This window comes from Arvicola amphibius, chromosome 8 (genome assembly GCF_903992535.2).
Source record: "Arvicola amphibius chromosome 8, mArvAmp1.2, whole genome shotgun sequence".
Classification (NCBI taxonomy): Eukaryota; Metazoa; Chordata; class Mammalia; order Rodentia; family Cricetidae; genus Arvicola; species Arvicola amphibius.
This window is the reverse complement of record NC_052054.1, coordinates 122,269,640-122,289,705: the sequence shown is the minus strand read 5'-3', so window position 1 is coordinate 122,289,705 and position 20,066 is coordinate 122,269,640.

Sequence of the window (20,066 nt, the reverse complement as noted above, 5' to 3'; positions counted from 1 at the left end):
AGTCCAGGATGTCAGAGTGGAGGTGAGGTTGCAAGCGACACGTATGGTAGCCGGACCAGGATGATCAGAGCTCACTTCCTGAGCCTCAATAACAGAGCAGAGAGATCAAACTAACTGCAGGGCAAGGCCTTAAGCCTGTCAAAACTTGCCTCCAAGTGACATACTTCCCCCAGCAAGGCCATACCACCTAAACCTCCTTTAATAGTTCCTCCAGTTGGAGACCAAGTATTCAAATGCTCAAGACAATGGGGACATTTCTTATTCAAACTGTCAGACCATGCATGCATGAGAATCTGAGAACTTATGCACGGCACTTATATAAAAAGCTAGGTACATCAGCATATTTTTGCAAGGTCAGTGCTGGGGAGGCAAAGAGAGGAGAATGCCTGGGCTTGCTGGCCAGCCAGTTTCGCCGAATCTATAAATTGCAAGTTCAATGGAAAATACTATCTAAAATAAGGAGGAGAAAAAGGGAGGGAGGGAAAGAGAGAGGAAGGGAAAAAAGAGAGAGGGAGGAAGGAAGGAAAGAAGGAAGAAAGGAAGGAAGGAAAGGAGACAGAGAAGCAACTTTGACTTGCACATGCATACACTTACACGTACACCATATGTATACCAATGAACACATACAAACACATTCACACCCACAAAATAAAGTGTACTGTAGAAAGTGAATCGAATATTGAGTGCTATGTTTAAAGGAAATCTTCATTTTGTTCGTGTTATTTAAAGTATAGTTAAAGGTTCAGCTCCAGTTCTACTACTGGCAATATCAAGAAGAAGCACAGGAACACTGGACTTTAAGTGTCCCCCGCCATAGCAGCAGAGCAGGGTCCACGCTTGCATGCTGTTGAGGTGATCTTAAAGTCACTGCTGCAGCAAATGCTTCCCACAGCACAGGATAAGAAATCACTGTAATGTGATCAACTAAAATAAGAAAAATAAAGCATAACCCAAGCCTGTGAATGCCTTTAATCCCTGCATTCCTGAGGCAGGGGTAGGATCATCTCTGAGTGTAAAGTCAGCCTGGTCTACACACAGAGCTCCAGGCAAGGAAGGACTATAAAATGAGATGCTGTCTCAAAGGCAGTGCTTGATATAACAGTCATCGTCGGTTTTTAATGATGGCATGCCATTTAGGGGTTATTAAGATATACTCCTTCTGTCTTCTCTCCCTCCATAGCTGGTGTCCTCACCGGGGTTATTTGTTACGCAGTTTGGAGAAGCCATTAGCATGCCAGTCATATTCTGAAACACATTAAATATCAAATTCCATACACAGTGAAGAAGAGAGTTTTCCTGTTTATCTTCTCAGAATCACAGTAGTCAGCAGCTGCGCTGTTAGGGATTTTGTCTCACATTGTTCCTATGTTCCTCTCCTCTGCTTCATCTTGTCCTGACTTAAAATTAAGTTCAATCTGAATAATAAAATATAATATCAGGAATTTACAATAAAATACTGCAATGAAGAACTTGGGGGAGGAGTGGGAGATGTCAATGGAATAAGATTTGACACTTGTTAATAAAATTGATGGAGATGGATTGATGGGAACAAAGGGTTTATTAGTCAGCTATGACCATGGGATACTTGTTTGAAATTCTCCATGATGAAAAGGTAAAAGTAAGTTTAACCATATTTAGTTTTATTTGAAAATTGTGGTCTTTACTACAGCTTTGTGATAATTGGAGGCATGCTGGAATGTTGAAAAACAAAGATTGGAAATTAATGTTGAAGCTTGTCGAATAAATTTTCACAGTAAGATTTCTTTTTAAAAATCTGATAGCGAGTAGATAGCATAATAATCTTTCTGGAGATTGATAGGAAAATAACACCAATTTTCTCATCACTTTCAATTTGTAGTAATTATGAATAATTCCAAAGTCTCTCTAGGGTGTCTCTGGGGTGAATTGACATCTGAGCTAAACCCAGCCTAATATATTAGCCAGGTTTCTATGGGCAACAGCTTCTAGTTGGGCTGGGATTTTGCTTTCTAGAAAGAAGCATGCCCTAACGGACAATAAGAAGCAGAGGTTTGAAAAGAGGTGGAATGGGACCAGGGTGATGATTCTGAGAAGAAATTAGATCAATGGCCTCAGTGACTGGATAAAATCACCAACCTTGCAGGTACAGTGTATCAACAAATTATACACATACTCCTTGGTGCTGTGTTTGGATTCTTTGGGTGTAAATTTGTGTATCACAAAGATAACTTGCCTTTCCTTTCTGTCCACTACTATTCTTTGATTTACAAAAACATACTAATCACCATTTCTCAATAAAGGCATTGGAAGGATTGAAACCATTTGAGAAGGCCACATTCCTGGAACACTCGTTCCAGTACAAGAGATGGAAGTAATTTGCCCTAACTAGCATTCCATGCTACTGTACTTAAGTTCCATTTCCAGATGTCACTGGATAGAAATTGCAGGGGAAAAAATAGCACATACATTCCCCACACAGATTCCAGCTTTCCTACTAGAGGTGAGTGACGGAACCAAGTTGATTTGCACTTCAGCTAGGCAGGCTCAGAATTGGCCAGGATGGTATTGTCTGGACATAATGGCTTTGGAGTTGAGTGATTAAATCGAGAGTGAAAATTTGTGTATGGATAGGGTGGACCTCTCAATTTCTCAGTCTTTGGTGTGAACTTGTCTAGCCAGGATAAGAGAGGTGAGAGCTAGCTTTGACCCCCACAGAAACATGAGGCAACTTTTTGAGGCAATATTTTATGTCTTATGGGTCTTTATGTCTTAAAAGATTTTTTGTCCAGTATGTATGTCTTAGAATGGTGACATCAGTGTGAGCATTTTTGTTTACACTTAATGACTTCTGATTGCTTTACCTTCAACCCCTAACAATGGCTTAGAGTTTATCCACTCATTTGTTGAACAAACAATTAGAGAGGGAGCGTCTCCGTACTGCCATGAATGCTAAGGATAGTGACGAACATGAAGTGTAAAATTCTCCAATAAAACTCACCCTTTAGAGCCCAGCTTAAGTGTGAAGCACAGCCCCGTATGGGGTCCTGAAAAGTCTGGTAACAAATTTCTGAATATGTAACAAAAAAATTAACATAATAAAATATCTGATTAAGCTGTGGTGCTTCCAGCAGGCTTAGCAGGGTTGCATCACGTGACCTCAGTGCATGCGCAGGCTGAGGTCTCAATACTAGTGGATACTGCTGGAAACAGCTCGATTCAGCATTGAAACTGCCCCGGTCTCTTATGAATTGCGCTGTATTTACTCTACAAGTTTAGTTATGCAAAATAAAGACTTTTAATAGTCCCCTTCTACCATCCCTCATCAAATAAGATCATGTTAACTTATCTTTGAATTGTATTGAATAGGAATGATTGATTTTAAATTTTTCTGTTTGAGTTTTTGGCATGTTTCAGAATGAGTCATTTAATGAGATTTTTGGCTTGAAAATGGGATACTTCCTGACACTATTACACATGTTTATGCAAAGAGTTACCCTCAGCATGATAGAAAATCAAAATTTTGATCAATTCTGAAAAACATCGAAGATGCTTTATATCTGTCCTATCAAATATTTTCCAAGATTTAATTGTTTATGCAAAAATAAACAAACATGTCTAATTCATTCATTTGCTTCCATATTTAATAAGTGGTTATATATATATATATATGCCAAATAATTCTTTTAAAATAAATTTCTTCATTATTAATTAAATATTTGATTTTATTCTCCTATACATGTGGGGTTGGGTAAAAATTTGGAGACAAAAAGAGGCTACAGGTGGAAAAGATTTAAAAAGGTTTGTTATAGAAGACAAATGAGTAATATTTTCTAGAATAATGGACATCTAACGAAATCCTGAGAAACAGTCCTAGGATGTTTTTCAGACCACTTGCGCAAAAGCAACTTTCTGTACTCTTAGTTCAGAAACTACCTTTTTTGCTCACCATATCTACCAACAAGAGTTGCCCACTATCCTAACACTACCATTTAAATTTAAACAGAGTTCTCACTTCTTTATTCAGGTAGGGTAGTTTATCTTTAGCTTCCCATACAAATGAGTCACCTCAACTTCTTTAAATTAATTGGTTTGTGTGCCCAAAATACTGGAAGATAAAAATTGTTTACATTTATCATTTAAAAGAATGCTTGAATCTGACAAAGACGTTAAAATAGAACTTTCTACCTAAGATAAAATCGTTAGGTATTTGAAACTAAAATATATATGGTCACCAAAAAATAAATGTAATATTGTCAACATAGACAATGTTTAATTACCATGTTAATATAATCATATGTATATTGCAGGGGCATTTTTGTAGACATTGTAGATATATTAACACCCACATCACACAAATGCTATTAGCACAATTACACACTTGAAGAAACTAATCACAGATAGAGTTAAACTATGTATGTAATAGGTGCCGTCTATTCAGTAACTAATAAAAACAAAAGCCTAGAGTTTAAGTTTATTGTCATTATGTAAAGTGCATGGTCACTATGTAAGTGTATACTCACTATGTAAGAAATATCTCCAATATATTTTCTGACAAGTTGAAAGGTTTTTTGGCTTGTTTGTTTTTCTTTATAGAAGAGACAGCTTCTACAAGCTAGCAAATTCGTAAGATTACAAGGAAGCCAACTGGAGGCATGCTTACGACATGCAAAGTATGAATGCTGTGCTATACGTAGCTCATATTAGACCCTTGTATCCTAGAAGCCTTAATCAACCCATGCAATAAGGGACCACTCCATCACCAAAATCACACTAATTGCAGAAACTCCCCTAATCCTAAACACTTTACATGCCCTGTCTTGCTTTTGTAATGAAAATTCAGTGAAGATTCCTCCTGACCGTTTATCTTGGTGATATGACTATCATGTGGTTTGTTGTGACATGCCTCTTTCCTCATAGCGAACCACACTTTCTTCAGAGAGCCTACCTATTTTTTCTCATAGCTGCAGCTGACCAGAATATAAGACAAGCAGGCATTCTCTGAGATCAAAGGATATGCCACAAGAAAACAGAATTAAAAAATTTAAAAATTAATGTCATCTAATATAAAAGTTACAATTTCCTGTTTGATAGAACTAGAGATTGTGTTAAACTTGTATTATGTGTGTGCAGTAAATATTTTTACCTCATTTAATCAGTGGGACACCACTTCGTTGCTTTGCTCCCTATAATTTATGTAAGGAGAACAGAGACCCAGGAATGAAATAATTTGTTCATTTTCTAACTGAGGGGAGCTCTCAGAATATCTTCTGTTCCAAGAGCTACCCAGGTTATGAACTGTTTGCTCTCTATCTAAGCAGAGATAGACTCAACTCATTTCAACTTTTTGTTGAACAGCAAGAACACATGGAATATCATAAAATATGCAAAGCAGGAAGACTACCTGTTGACCAAACACTTTATTTCCTGCCTTTAATGCTAATTAAGCATTTACTCTGGAAAAGGCACTCTGAATATCCTGAAAATGTTTACATGAAGAAAGATGCTTAAAGAAATCCCACACTAGCTCAGAACTGAGTATAACAGAGGGTTATCTATTTAGGGGTACACTCACAGATCACAGTCCTCTGCTGGAATGGAAACAGCAACCGAATCCCACAGCCAGAAAAGAGGCCGGATGCATGCTTTACATGGGCATATAAGTATAAGGGGCCATGTTGAAATGGGCAGGTAACTAAAAGGCTACTGCCAGTAGGAATTCCTGCAGCATTTACGTAGTTATTTCTCACTGTATCTTGCATCTATTGTTTTTCTTCTGCTAGAATACAAAGTCCAGGAAGGGGAACTCTTTGTTTTGTTCACAGACAAGCAAGCACTGGTGATGCTTTAATGATGTGCTTTAATGATGTGCCTTAAATGAGTGCTAATAACCAATTCCTACGTTAGTTTCATCGTGTATGTTTTGAGAGGAGCTAAACATACTATCAGTAACTTCGCAGTAACTCTGTATTTGGCAGAATCAATTTGTAGAAAACCACAACTACATTTTACACACAAAAAATTCTCTATGTGTATCTTTTCCTTTCTTTCAGGGCGTTATCACAATTTATTGCTGAACAGTTCTTACCAGGTTCAAGGGCATCATTCATAGAATTAAAATGTGGAAGTAAGCTTCTCAGAAAACATACATAGTCATAGATATCGATTTGACACTTGATTATACGGATTTCATTGAATCCCCAAAACCTATGTACCTCAGAGCCGGGATTAGCATACACAAGGCACCACTATGACAACAGTTTTACATGCCTGCACCCACATCCCCTCCCACATGCGTCCACACCAGAAATTACCTCACAACCTTCAGCCCACTTTATCAAGTGCCTCCAGTTAATTGAGGAATGACTGCATGTCTAAACAGTGGGAAGCAGCAACTGGGAACATTTACCGCTAATAGCCTCTCTAGCTTTATCTATTGTTGTCAGAGTCTGAGAGCAACATTGTACCAAGATCTGTTTTCCAGCATGTGGAACCTACTTAGATTGAAGCTGTTTCTCTGAACTCTCCTTTGTGAGCTGCCCATAAAAACTCCTCATGTGACTCTGGGCTGACACTGTGTCAGAAAATTCCTGATACAACAAAAGCTGTGACGTGGTCTTACAAGACCGTAGGGCACTCCTATTTGTTCAAAGTGCCCGGAAGTTTCCACAGTAAATTTTCTCCGCTTTCTGTGTTCAGACTTCACCACCCAGTGATGGTAAAGTGAAATCTTTGTCATTTTGATGCCAACGTCATTTGCCTTATTTATGCTCCTGGATTTACTCCTTTTCCCTTCTCTTGTTCCCCTCCACCGTCCCACATTATTTACATGCGTCCCCTGTCCTGCTTTATGTGTTTGTCACACTTCCCACGCCTCTGATGCTATTCCTTCCATGTGAATTTTCAAAACAACAAGCATTTTACTCATCTGCCTGCATATCCAGTAGGGATCCAATCATCCTAACACCAGTTGAACCAGTTCGGTGATGCCCTGTTCGTGACATCAGATCGTCACGTTGCCAAGACATCTGCCAATGTGATCAGGCTTGAGTCCTTCCTCATAGAACACTAATGTTGTCATGGCAACTTGCAAGCCTGGTTTAACTATCATTCTGCCATGAAAGATCTGTGTATATCATGGTTGAAATCAGGAAAAACAGACAAAACTCTGAAAGTTCTCACATTTCAAGTTAACTTTGTGTTTCCAGAAGTAATAAATGTGAAAGCAGCTTAAAGCATGACTAATTTTATCATCCTAGTGAAAAATTAAATGTCTGATAGAGAAGTCACAGTAGAACTTAAGAGTCACTAGGATATTTTAAAAGCTACCTGATAATTTATTGGTTTTTGACCACATCAGTTTTTGAAATTTGTATACATAATATTATGATCTATAGTCTTTGATATTCATGATAATTTTAGTAAAATAAGTACTGATTAATGGTTATTTGCTTTAAAAGTCCAGTAATTATTTACAGACAATATATAATAAATATTAACTATTAAAGGATGCTTTAATGAGAGTAATCTACTTTATGACTTCTCTAAGTGTGTCTGTCTTTCCTGAGAGGTCCCAGTGCCCCAGAAGGCTCTTTGGGGCCTTCTTTTGTGCTGTAGAAAGACTCTCTTTCATCTTACACCATTTTTCTTTTGCTAGGATCTGTGATAGATCCTGAATCACAAATGAAATGTGAAGTTTGTTATATCTGGTATATTAAAAGTGAGTTCTTTCTGTTCTTTACCATTTCTAGTGTGTACTAGGTATGGCAGTTCTTTGTAAAATGTTCTTATGGTTAAGCTATCTCTTTTCAGCTTCCTGTTTTATATATTATAAATTAAACCCAGTCTCCAACTAGAGACACTATTTCTTTTCTGGTGGTATAAAATAATTATAATTCAAATACTATTCAATAGACATGCTCAATCTTGTTACTCTCCAGATACTAAGAACATGACTACAGAGAAGAGCTGGGCATGCTCATGACTAGCTGCAGAGTCCAAATGCAAAACTGAAGCTCTGCAAAACTTTATGTGTTTATATATATATGTGTGTGTGTGTGTGTGTGTGTGTGTGTGTCTGTCTGTCTGTGTGTGTGTATGTGTGTATCATTAACTTTTTAAATTTATTGAATTTAAAAAAATACCAATTCAAGTTCACACTCCCTCTCCTCCTTCCATTCCTTCCACACACCCTCCAACCCCATCCCCTCCAATTCTCAGAGAGGGTAAAGCACATTGCTTTGTGAAAAATCCAAGGACCTCCTTGCTATATCTAGGCTGAGCAAGGTATACAACCAAAGAGAATAAGTTCCCAAAAAGCCAGTACATGCAGAAGGGATAAATCCTGGTGCCACTGCCAGTGGCCCCTCAGTCTGCCCCAGCCATACAACTGTCAACCACATTCAGAGGGACTAGTTTGGTCTTATGCTTGTTCCTTCCCAGTCCGGCTGGAGGTGGTGTGGTCCCATTAGCTCACGTAGACTGTTTCAGTGAGCGAACGCATCCTGGTCTTGACTTCTTTGCTCATATTCTCATTCCTCCCACTCTTCAGCTGAATTTTGCCAGGTTGGTATTGGCATAACAACAGAGAGGTTGACCAATGGAATCAAATTGAAGACCCGGATATTAATCCACACACCTTCGAACACCTAATTCTTAACAAAGAAGCTAAAGTATACAATGGAAAAAAGAAAGTATCTTCAACAAATGGTGCTGGCATAACTGTATATAAACATGTAGAAGAATGAAATAGATCCATATCTATTGCCATACACAAAACTCATGTCCAAATAGATCAAAGACCTCAATATAAATCTGAACATGCTGAACCTGACAGAAGAGAAATTGGGAAGTAGTCTTCGATGCATGGACATAGGAGAGCACTTCCTAAATATAACCCAGTAGCACAGACTTGAGAGCAACAATAAATAAATAGGACCTCCTGACATTGAGAAGCTTTTGTAGAGCAAAAGACACAGTCAGTACTGAATGAGAAAACATATATGTATATTTTTAATGAAGATTTTGTACCAGTATGATATTATCAAAAGAAATATTATAAAAAAACTATAAAGAGCCATTGTCATATGAGTCTATAGAGATAGCTCAGTCAGTAAATAGTAAGTCTTGCTCCCCAGAAACCACACTTAAAGGAAAAGCAGCAGCTGTGGTGACATACTGCACTTCTAGGCTCCCAGCAACAACATAACAAACAAGTGAACTGTAGTTATGGAAGAAGAGCCTTTCGGAACACCCTTGACTTTGTCACCTTAAGTGTTTGCTCTGTCTCTAAAAGACAGGATGCCTTCCACACATAAGCATTATATTAGGTACTGGCAGTCTAAGCAGTTTCCAGGTGTGTCACCAAAGCCAGTACGAGCCAGAGTTGTGGAACACTGAGAACACCATTTGTTAAGTAGGGTTAGCCAAGTCTTGAGCTTGTGGGAGCCAGCACATATTGTCTTGTTGACTCAGGGGCTGAGTCAGACTAAATTAACTCACAGTTTGGAAAGCCCTAGAGAGGAATAAAGGTGAAGAAAACACGGTAATGGTGCCAGAGTGTTCCGGCTCAGGCATGACAGTTCCAATGAGATTGGGATGAGAATGATAAATACCTGGTCAAGTGGATTGTGTTTGGAACGTGAAAAAATAAGATCAGAGATCAGGAACCTGGAGCCACAGTGGGACAGGAGCCAGAGCAGGGGAGACAGGGGAGGAAGTGTTTGCTATTATTGTGGAGAGTGACAGTAGGTAGCAGGTTTACCTCTTAATAATCTGATTTTATTTTTGTAATAGGCATATAATTACTTTCTCCCTTTCCTCCATTCCACCCCTCCTTGGTCTCTCTCTCTCTCTCTCTCTCTCTCTCTCTCTCTCTCTCTCTCTCTCTCTCTCTAATTCATAGCCTCTTTTATGTTAAGTGTTGTTTTACACACAGACACACAGAGACATAACTGCATCTTGCTCATTCCTTGTAATGTTACTTATATGTATATGATAACTAAAGGTTATGGAAACATCTCTGCACCATACATTGTCTTAAAGGATCCACTTTACAAAGGGAATGGGGGTTTTTATGAAAGTCCATTGCTGCCCTCTCCGTTATGAATTTAGCTTCATAAAAATAAAATAAAAATGTTTCTGTGTTTCTAATGCATCTGCCATGTTAGGCCTGCGCAAGGATGCCAGATTGAAACTCCCATGGCAACTGTCCTTGAAGTTGTTCTTAGAGTCTAATAAAAAATAGACAGGAAGGCTGAGTTCATCAAAGGTTAAATGGCAGGCGAATGGAAGTGTGAGGCCGGATCTGAAGTGACAGTGTGTAACAAGCCCAGTAAAGGAGCTAGAGGAGTCCTCAGATCAAACAGGCAGAAGGGGTTAACCACTTCAAGCTAATATGTCCAAGAACAGAAAAGCCCTGCCAACTCCAGATGAAGACCTGAAAAGATGGAGGAAATTGCCCAATTCGTTAGGCAGTACAGAGTTGGTGCTGTTGACACAGCCTTTCTGCCGCACCTGCCACAGGGATGCCACTGAGGCACAAAGAGCAAACGTGTGTTTCCATGTGGGAGCATTCCTACCAGCTGACAGTGTCCACGCAGAAGCAGCAGCGTGTGGCCGAGTGCTAGCCTAGCCTACACAGGGCTTCCGTCCCCAGCACCCACAGCACAACACAGCTGGCAGTCTTCCTCCAGTCTTTGCTGCTCTTGCTTCTCATAATGCTTATTTAAGGATACTATAGGCCATTAACTGTATATTTCTCTCATTTACTCTTCTTTCTTTTTATTCTTATGGAGAAAAGTTTATATCTTGACAATTTACAGATTAAACCTCTTCTTCAGTATCCTTCTCATCTAGCAGGAGACTAACCTTATGCTCATAGAGAAACAAAAACAAAAATGCCAATGAAATTAGTATACATTGTATAAAAATATATAAATAACTCATAAATTCTAGACAGAAACTGTGACTACCTGTTTAGACTTTAACAATGAGTAAACACTATTAAAAACTTGTTTATATGTGAAATTTTTTATTGCAACTGCTTCTGCAGAACATTCAGAGGTAATTAGTTCTACCTTATTTAGAGACTTGTGTTCACTGGTTAGGAAAGCCATGAATCAGACATTATAGATATGATGATAGAAAGTAATTAAAACTGGAAAAAAGCAAGATAATTTCAAAATATATATCTAAACAATTCAAACAAATCACCAAAAACTGCCAAATAGAAAGTGGAGGGATCATGCGGCAGTCACGTATTAGTCCATTGAAAGGCCTGAAGTCGGGTTGCCAAGTGACTCACCTGTTCTCAAGGAGAGCCAAACAGCTTCCCTGTGTCTTCACATTCATCATTCTTGCATGGCCAATGCCTTAGTCCTTGTGTGGCACTATTGCAAATACCTGCAATTGGAAGTTTATGAAGATCATAAATTTTCTTTTTATGGTTGTGGAAACGCTAAGTTCATGATTAAGACTCTAATGTTTTGTTGGCACCCATAGGAGGCTTGCCCCTTTCTGAATGGAGATGGAGAAGTGCATAGTGGGTGGTGTAGAGGGGAGGAAGGAGGAGAGGAGGGAGGAGAAACTGCGATCAGGATGTAAAATAAATGAAAATGTTTAATTAATAAAAAAATTACTGTAAGTAATAAAATGAAAGACTGGTATGATCGGTGTCTAACATGACTACCGTCTGCTTCTAAGAGAGTGTCTTGTTCCTACACTTTCTGAAGCAAAGATCACCGTATCCTGTTTTAAAATGAAGAAAAAAAAGGATGGGCTAATCATGATGGCTCCTTTACAAGGGTATTTTTAAAATTAATTTTCAGAAATGTATTCTATATACCAACCACAGTTTCCCCTTCCTCTTCTCCTCCCATATACTCCCCCCACCTCCTTTCTACCCCTCCATCCACTCCTCAGGAAAAATAAAGCCTCCCATGGGGCATCGACAAAGCATGGCATATCAAGTTGAAGTAGGACCAAGCTCTACCCCCCTGCATCAAGAATGAGCAACGCATCCCACGATAGGGAATCGGTTCCAAAAAACCCTCTTGTGTTTCAGGGACCAATCCTGGTCACACTGCCAGCAGCCTCACAAACAGACCAAACTACACAAAGAGGGCCTTGGTCGGTTCTATGAAGACCCTTTGGATTTCCCTGTTATGATAATATGAGGTGTGTATGCCACAGGATACTCCCCGCATGTTATATAGGCCCTTGTAAAAGAACATGGTGGGGAAACCCACAGAGAGAGCCAACCTGAGCTTCGTGGGAGCTCACAGACTTGAGATCAACAGCTAGTAAAAAGATCTTTTTATGGAAGGCCCAATTCTGGGAATCAGTCTGCTCAAAATAATATTTATTGAGCAAGTCTTTTCTTTCTTGCTAAATAATACATACATAACTTCCTGAGAAGAAGAAAATAGAAAATGTGGGTTTTGATAGAAATGAGTTTGATGTACCCTAGTAAAATTAAGTGTGAACATTAGAAATACAGTAGGAAGTCAGAATAGAGAACAGAATGTAAGGAACAAATTTCAGACATACAGACATCGAGATGGCGTTGAAGCCGGTAGCACACAGAGAGAATCAGTGCAGATGGAACATAAGAGGATTTTAAGTGCTGGAAGAGAAAGAGGAGTTCGTAAACACAAATGACACAGAGGTGACAGAGGTGGGTGACATAACGGAGAGCGCAGCAGGAAGGTGGATAGGGAATGTTTCAAAGGGGACAGAAGAGCAAGCCACACTAAAGACACGACCCTGGGAAGACAGCAAAGCCCACTGGATTTCACTGAAATCATTGATGAGTTCTATGAGAGTAAGAGTTGAAAGATAATGGGCACTAAAACAAATGGGCAAGATGGGCAGTGAGAAAGGGACCGGGTGGAAGCTGTCTATCAGGAAGCTGACTTAATTGCATGAATCTGATTAAATTTGTCCCTACCATATATGAGTATTTCCAGTGCTCTAAAGTCCAAATGCTAATAAGAGACAATTTAATAATTATTGTGGAAGGTTTTTATTCATTAGAGAAGAAAACCAATCATACCTAAAAACCACTTACAGTGAGTTAGTAAAAAATAAATCTAAAGAGACTATTTAAATATATTTAAATCTTAAAATATAAAAAGTTTCCAAAACATCAAATCATGAAAATTAACTATGTCTGTTTCATGCTAGAGTGTATATTAATAAAGGAAATCTCTTAAGAAGTGGGAAGCAGAAGTGAAATGACTTTAGTAAACTTGAGCTCCTTGACTGTGTGAAGCTGATCATATTCCATCATGCATTAAGAAGCAGTCTTTTTATGTTTAGGGTGCTCACTGATGCAGCTTAGACCACTGTGACCAACATGGCCAGACTACAGTAAAGTAGCAGTTACTTAAACTGATTTGTTTGTCACCATATGAAAGTAACTGAATGATTTACATTGTTCTAAGGAAAGCTTATTAATCAAGAAAAGGATTGAGACACCTAATCCTGGAGGAAACACTGCAATTCTACTTCAAGGTTCCTGAAGATGCCCTCGTTCCTATTCTTCCTTGATTTTTCTCCTCACTCATTCTTATTGTCTATTCACCCCTCCTTATAAGCTAATTTAGTTATATGCACTACCAAGATTTCTCCCTATGCATCTGATGTTTAGGGAAAAGAAAGCAAAATTAGATAGCAAATGCCCTCGTTTCATTTCTGTTATTGTCATAAATACCCTTAGATGGGAAAAGATTTCTTTGGCTTACACTTTCAGGTCACAGTTCATTGTTGCAGGGAGGTCAAGTAAGGAACTTGAAGCAGCGAGTCACATCCCCATTTAAGAGCACAGACAGTGAATGCATACATGCTTACACATAAACAGTCAAGGACCCAAACCCACGGAATGGTAGTGTTATGGGAATTCAACACTGTATTTGTATTCTAACTTTCTTCAGTTTAGTTAATTTGCATGACAGTGTCATAATAGATATCTCTAACTTAATTTTTTTCATTTCAATGAAAAGATAAAGTCTTGATATGAACAGTTTCTAATTAGTTTTATTTGTCACATTTAGTCAACATAAATAGAAAAATGTATTGTATATGAATTGCTCCAGCGATAGTTTTATGAAACAAAAGCAAAGACTGAATGAAAAGCTTTTATTATGTCATTTTAAGATAGAGAAGAATAGAATAGTTGGTAATGTGCCTGAAATAATTAACCACTCTATAATTGGCCTGAATGCAAATATGTGCATATGTATTATGTACATGTCTCTCTCTCTCTCTCTCTCTCTCTCTCTCTCTCTCTCTCTCTCTTTCACTCTTGAGGAAGGTTGTTTCCTAATTTTCTGAGAAATCACCACACTGAGGGGATTCTTAAAAGTGCCTGCTGTTGATGCATTTTTAATTAAATAGGGACTGACAAGAAAGCCTGATGACCAGTTCAATTCCTAGAACCCATATTGTGCAAATGAAACTGTCTTCCTCAAGTTTTCCCCAACATCCATATACACACCATGTAATGGGTGCATACATGTGTGCGCACACACACACATTCACACACACACACACTCACTCACACACACATACACACACATATGGGGTGATTTTTAAAAAAAAATACCTATATCCTAATAATAAAAGATAAGGGACCAAAAAGGGGTAAATGCTTAATTTGGAGATAAAAAGCAGGTAAAAGCTAGTGTACAGGTTCAGCTATTTTAATAAGAACCACTGAGATCCATGAAAAAAATTTAAAGGGACATCACTAGAATTTTTCAAGGGTATGTGTTGAATTTATTCTATAGTAGTTTATTGAACAAGATAATACTGTACTAGATTGACTGAGAAAATTTTATTTAACTCAGTAAGTAACAATTTTTCTAATCATACAAATGGTTTTTCAGATTTCAGAAGCCATCTCATTCAGTGTTTAAGGCTCAAACAATCCCATAACTCTCTTTTTAGTATTTTATTTTTGTTTAAATCAATAATTATAAATCTTTTAAAGAGAAGGCATTTCTTCATGGCATAAGGGTTAAACCGAAGTATCCAAAATTTGTAATCCATCAAAAGGTGGGATCAGAAACTGACTCCTTAAAACATTTTACAATGATGTTGGCTGTTGTAGTGACAGGATAACAGCTTTACCTGTATGTAACATATCTTCATGCCAGACCAAAGAATAAAACATAAAAAGATAAAAACAAAGGAAACTTAGCAATTTCTATTTTATCAGGTCTTGCACGACAACCTTGGGGAAACTGTCTCTATCTACACTTCACTGGCCACTCTGTGCCCAAGGCCACTCCTAGCTGCATAGGATGGTAGAAGGTACATATTTAATGAATATATGACTTGTCTGGAGAAAACTTTGGGATTTTTATATCTCCAACTCTTCTACTGGTCTATTACCACAGTGACCCAATCTATAAAACATTATTTATGCTCAATATGTGGTTTATATAAGTCCATCATTCTTAATAAATTATAGAGTAAAAAGTTCCATAAAACTAATATAATAATGATGCATGAAGAGGTAAATTTACCAAGGAAAACATAAAAACCATTCCTCGGAGCCACACAGGTCACCTTAATGCACTGAGTGATAGTGTCCTGCTTGCTCTATGTAGCTTCAAAAGATACTGCAATTCTTACTTATCCACTAATCATAGAGGAGAGCTCTCCTATTGGATTTTTCTTGCCTTTGAGTATAACTGTCTTCTGCATATTTTTATTTTTGTGGATAGCATCCAACAAGGAAAATAACTATCCCAACTCTCTTCAACTATCTACAAAGGGATGCTAATAGCTGATACACACGGGCTCTGGGATTAACCATACATTTTGACCAAAGCAAGCCAAGGTAAATAAAGAACTTAAGGAATACCGTCACTGGAAAGGAGACCTAAACTAAGGGGCTTATACAAGGAACACACACACATATGTATATGCACACACAAAGACATATACACACAGGCATTACACACACATGTATAAACATATAAACATGCAACATACACATGTGCACACAAATACATGAATACATTTAGGCACACACACTCATATATAAACATGCACACACTAAATCACAGGCACTAGCTTACTTTTAACCACCTTTCAAAACCCCCTTTCAAAAATACTAGTGAGCTAATCAGGAGGTATCCTCTTGTGATCCCAAGAATCTAAGTCAAGAGGATGATAACTTTTGCACCAGCCTATACTGAGAAAAAATAGGAAAGAGGCATCATTCTTGGTCATGCATAGCCATTCTATTTAATATTATTATTGCAGTTTTTGAGGTAAACTGAATAATCACTAGCTTACCATTTAACAAGATCTATAATTTAATCTAAAATATAAACCATTACTTACATTTATTTGTGTTACTTCTATATTTCTTATGGCCACTTATCCTGAATATAGGCAGACACCACTATATATACACACATTTATTTCTGTAAACATAGCTAAAAGCAATCACCAATAACTGCAACAGTCTGGATTCTATGCTTCTTTGAATTATTTTTTTTTGCCAAATAAGTTATTTCATTGTTCTTAAAAATGCCTCGCTCAAATTTTCAGGATATGGACAAAGCAAAAATAACTTCTTTCTTAGAAAATATCTGTGTTGTAGGTTGATTCCAAACATCTTTGTTTCCATCATCAACCTCATTCCTCAATCCTATAAGCCTCTGATCTTCCGAACTCACAACAGAATATAATACACAACTCCCCTACCATATGCCTCAACCTTTCTCTAACTGTTCCCACAAACCAGTTCCAAATGCATACGAATCATGCAGTCAGGCTTCATCAGAGCAGCAACTTCTCATTTCTAGGATTACATGTTCACAGTCGTTTCATTAGCAGCTCTATGACCAAAACACCTGAAGGAAACCCCTTGAACGAGGTAGATAGATTGATTTTGCCTCATGGTTTCAGAAGATCTAAGTCTATTATAGAGGGGAAGGCACAGAAGACCAACAGGATGTACACAGTGGGACAGAAATCAGGGTTGGGTATAACCTTCAAAGAAACCTTGCTCTGGGTAGGCCTACTTGAACTAGCTAGTGTGCTCTATAAGTGGTCCAGAGCCTACTCAAGATAGCATCAGCATCCAGGCAATAAACTTGGGAAGCCTGAGTGTGTGGGGGATAGCTCCAGGACAAGTCACTGGATTACTGGATTAATGTAAAATCTAAATGGAATGACACCAACCTTGACATACATATACGTTCATACATCTACATGTTGAAAAATTACTCAAGAACAGTTGATAGTATTTGCATGTTTATCTTCACTTTCCAAAGTTCTTTCTCCTACAGGAAGTAAGACAAAAAAAAAGAACACCCATTTAATTCTTATTTAAAAGAAAATTCAACCATCAGGGGGAAATAGATGCTGTATTCATGAATACTCTGATACCCTACAAGTTAAAAAAAATTTAATTAATAAAAAATTTAATCAGCATCATGTGTGTTCTCTGATGGCTCTTGAGATACAGACCTATGCTAAATAAATAGCCTCGCACAGATCCTCTCATAAATATATGAGAATAACCTTGAATTTTTCCTAACGTTTCCTTGTCATTAACTTGTCTTACAATCTTTGGAATTAATGCAAATATGAAAGATTGTCACACTGCTATGCCCGCTCTTCAGTCATTGTACAAGTACATCCAGGAGGTCATAGAACTGTAGAAAGTAGGTTATTACACTATAGGAAAACCTTCTTGTCAATCTTAATGCAATTTAATGTTCTGCCTCTGTTGCTTAATTTAATTCAATTTTTTTCTTGACTGATTTTTGTCCTATGTCAAATGTATTTTATGCAGTCCTGTCATATAGAATAATTTACATCCAAATTCTCAGCAAGTTTTTACTGAAAATTTTCTGGTTTCATATCTTTTTTCCCTTAGATATTAAAAAAACCTGTTAGCTTTCTCAATTAAAATACCCTTGTCAATAGATAAAGAAAACACACACATATATGTTCCAGATTGGATCACTTATTGTCATAACCAATTAAAGAACATGGAATTCTTTTTCCCAACACTCAATATTTTCAAATCACCATAGAGGCAAAACGACGTGACTGGGTGTCACCAGTAAACCCTTAGAAAAAGATAAATATATTTATCAGGCATTGGAAGATAACTCATGAATTCAAATGTGAGCATCCTAAGACGATGCTGAGAAAGGAGGCAATAGCATCATCCTCATTACAGTAATGGGCATTTCTACAGTCTAAGAAGAAATATTGTTTGTGTTCTTCAGTTTTATGTGAGACTTAAATCTCCATTGTCTTTTGTTACATTAATTTAAACCTACCACTAGGAAGTGGAGTCTGCCATTTCTGCTTTAATTTCTTATTAAATTTTTGACTCATTAGAAACTTAAATTATTCAAAATAACAAAACCTAAACCGTCAACATAGTCATTGTTAACCATAAAATAATTTTGAAACTTGCCAATAAGAAACTTTAAGAGGGAGGCAAGGCTTGTGATGGGGGAACTAGGAGGAATGGAGAGAGGCCGCGGTTGGAATGTGTTGGACGAGAGAAGAATAAATAAAAAGAAAAAATAAACTTTGACATGAGCATGCAAAATTAAATTAGTCAGTTGTATATTGTCCTAGTTATGGTTTCTGTTGCCGTGATGAAACACCATGACCAAAAAGCAAGTTGGGGAGGAGAGGGTTTATTTGGGCTTACACTTCTACATTTTAGTCCATCATAGAAGAAAACCAAGACAAGAATCCAAACAGGACAGGAACCTGGAGGCAGGAGCTGATGTAGAAGCCATGGAGTGGTACTGCTTACTGGTTTGTTCCTTGTGTCTTGTTCATGCTGCTTTCTTGTTCATCCTGCTTTCTTCTAGAATCCATGACCACCTGAGCAGGGGTGACTTCTCCCACAGTGGACTGCCCCCAATATCAATTACTAATCAAGAGAATGGCCTACAGATTACTTATAACATAACCTTACTGAGGCATTTTCAGTTTGAGGGTCCTTTATCTCCAGTGATTCTAGTTTCTGTCAAGTTGACATAAAACTAGCCAGCACATACATCCTGGTGAAAGTGTTGTTCTATAATACTGATATTTTGGAGGTATTCTCATCTGTTTTATTAAAGTTTCAATGATGCTATCTGGAAATAATTCTAACTATAATTTTTACTTGTGTGTGTAAGTGGTGGGGGGGAGCATGTGTGTATGTAAGTGCAGCATGAGTGTAGAGGTCAGAGAATAACTTGTGATCCAGTTCTCTCTTTCCAGAATGGGCTCCAGGGATAAAATTCAGACTATCAGGGTGGCAGGGCAAGCACTCTTACAATTCGAGCCATTTTGCTGGCCCTGTGTATACTGATTAAAAACACTTCTGTGACAATCAGCATTCTTGCCTTATACCTAGCCAACAACAACAGCAGCAACAAGGAACATTTAAGTGGCATTAAAATAGGTCTTATTTTTTTTCCCAAAATTGATAGTGTTTCTCAGTAAGTCCATATGATATAGAATGTATGCCTGATATCATGGATACCCATGTATTAAATCACTGCAATACTCATTACATTTGCCCTAAGCTGAGTTCTTATCATTTACTCATGAACTAAACCCAGCTCCAAATGTTTGACCTTTGCTCTGACAGTCACCACTGTGGAATGAATAGTTAGTCTTGTTATTCAAAGAAATCATCCAAAGCCTAACAGAACAGAATATTAAACTAAGTGTAGAGAGAGCCATACTTAATGCAGGACAAATTTTGGTTTCCCTTTAAAGGCCATGAGAAACTCAAAATACTTCCAGGATATAAATACTCTACTTATTTTTACTGTAATTATTTTTCTTAGATTGTCAAATTCTTTCCTTTGGTGGATAAGATTAAGAGTCTGGATTCTAGATTCCCATGTCTTACCCTCAAATTCATTTGCTTATGGTTTGGCCTGGACATTTAACCTCCTTCAGGTTTTAGCTCTTGACAATAACAATAGTCTGCCTCTTATAGGACTGTTGTTAAGGTAAATAATTACAGTTAAGTGTGTAGAGAGTATGAGACACATAGTGAGCCATGAGCCCACATTACATATGTTTGTAATTGTTATTTG